Raw genomic sequence first — 2,500 nt, forward strand, 5'->3', positions numbered from 1 at the left:
CTTCCACAAAATGAGGTTCTAGTATGTTAGAGGGCATCCCAGGAGGGCTCCAAAAGTGTGGGTAAAATATATATCCCACAGGGGGAAAATTGAAAAAAAGTTGAAAAAAAAAATTTTTGGGGACTTAGAAAATTTTTCAACTTTTGTCAGACTTCCAGACAGGGGAGCGTGTCAGTGCGCGCATCCGATTTCAGTTCCAGAGCGATTCGCGCGATGAGTCCTTGATACTTAGTCGTTTTTGCAAAATTTCTGACTTTTTGGAAAATTTCACAATTTTGTGAAAACTTCCACAAAATGAGGTTCTAGTATGTTAGAGGGCATCCCAGGAGGGCTCCAAAAGTGTGGGTAAAATATATATCCCACAGGGGGAAAATTGAAAAAAAGTTGAAAAAAAAAATTTTTGGGGACTTAGAAAATTTTTCAACTTTTGTCAGACTTCCAGACAGGGGAGCGTGTCAGTGCGCGCATCCGATTTCAGTTCCAGAGCGATTCGCGCGATGAGTCCTTGATACTTAGTCGTTTTTGCAAAATTTCTGACTTTTTGGAAAATTTCACAATTTTGTGAAAACTTCCACAAAATGAGGTTCTAGTATGTTAGAGGGCATCCCAGGAGGGCTCCAAAAGTGTGGGTAAAATATATATCCCACAGGGGGAAAATTGAAAAAAAGTTGAAAAAAAAAATTTTTGGGGACTTAGAAAATTTTTCAACTTTTGTCAGACTTCCAGACAGGGGAGCGTGTCAGTGCGCGCATCCGATTTCAGTTCCAGAGCGATTCGCGCGATGAGTCCTTGATACTTAGTCGTTTTTGCAAAATTTCTGACTTTTTGGAAAATTTCACAATTTTGTGAAAACTTCCACAAAATGAGGTTCTAGTATGTTAGAGGGCATCCCAGGAGGGCTCCAAAAGTGTGGGTAAAATATATATCCCACAGGGGGAAAATTGAAAAAAAGTTGAAAAAAAAAATTTTTGGGGACTTAGAAAATTTTTCAACTTTTGTCAGACTTCCAGACAGGGGAGCGTGTCAGTGCGCGCATCCGATTTCAGTTCCAGAGCGATTCGCGCGATGAGTCCTTGATACTTAGTCGTTTTTGGCAAAATTTCTGACTTTTTGAAAATTTCACAATTTTGTGAAAACTTCCACAAAATGAGGTTCTAGTATGTTAGAGGGCATCCCAGGAGGGCTCCAAAAGTGTGGGTAAAATATATATCCCACAGGGGGAAAATTGAAAAAAAGTTGAAAAAAAAAATTTTTGGGGACTTAGAAAATTTTCACACATGTGTCAGACTTCCAGACAGGGGAGCGTGTCAGTGCGCGCATCCGATTTCAGTTCCAGAGCGATTCGCGCGATGAGTCCTTGATACTTAGTCGTTTTTGGCAAAATTTCTGACTTTTTGAAAATTTCACAATTTTGTGAAAACTTCCACAAAATGAGGTTCTAGTATGTTAGAGGGCATCCCAGGAGGGCTCCAAAAGTGTGGGTAAAATATATATCCCACAGGGGGAAAATTGAAAAAAAGTTGAAAAAAAAAATTTTTGGGGACTTAGAAAATTTTCACACATGTGTCAGACTTCCAGAGAGGGGAGCATGTCAGTGCGCGCATCCGATTTCAGTTCCAGAGCGATTCGCGCGATGAGTCCTTGATACTTAGTCGTTTTTGCAAAATTTCTGACTTTTTTGAAAATTTCACAATTTTGTGAAAACTTCCACAAAATGAGGTTCTAGTATGTTAGAGGGCATCCCAGGAGGGCTCCAAAAGTGTGGGTAAAATATATATCCCACAGGGGGAAAATTGAAAAAAAGTTGAAAAAAAAAATTTTTGGGGACTTAGAAAATTTTTCAACTTTTGTCAGACTTCCAGACAGGGGAGCGTGTCAGTGCGCGCATCCGATTTCAGTTCCAGAGCGATTCGCGCGATGAGTCCTTGATACTTAGTCGTTTTTGGCAAAATTTCTGACTTTTTGAAAATTTCACAATTTTGTGAAAACTTCCACAAAATGAGGTTCTAGTATGTTAGAGGGCATCCCAGGAGGGCTCCAAAAGTGTGGGTAAAATATATATCCCACAGGGGGAAAATTGAAAAAAAGTTGAAAAAAAAAATTTTTGGGGACTTAGAAAATTTTTCAACTTTTGTCAGACTTCCAGACAGGGGAGCGTGTCAGTGCGCGCATCCGATTTCAGTTCCAGAGCGATTCGCGCGATGAGTCCTTGATACTTAGTCGCTTTTGCAAAATTTCTGACTTTTTTGAAAATTTCACAATTTTGTGAAAACTTCCACAAAATGAGGTTCTAGTATGTTAGAGGGCATCCCAGGAGGGCTCCAAAAGTGTGGGTAAAATATATATCCCACAGGGGGAAAATTGAAAAAAAGTTGAAAAAAAAAATTTTTGGGGACTTAGAAAATTTTTCAACTTGTGTCAGACTTCCAGAGAGGGGAGCATGTCAGTGCGCGCATCCGATTTCAGTTCCAGAGCGATTCGCGCGATGAGTCCTTGATAC

Source organism: Phyllobates terribilis, unplaced genomic scaffold (assembly GCF_046119375.1).
Source record: "Phyllobates terribilis strain yellow unplaced genomic scaffold, ASM4611937v1 Scaffold_4159__1_contigs__length_64450, whole genome shotgun sequence".
In the NCBI taxonomy this organism is placed as follows: Eukaryota; Metazoa; Chordata; class Amphibia; order Anura; family Dendrobatidae; genus Phyllobates; species Phyllobates terribilis.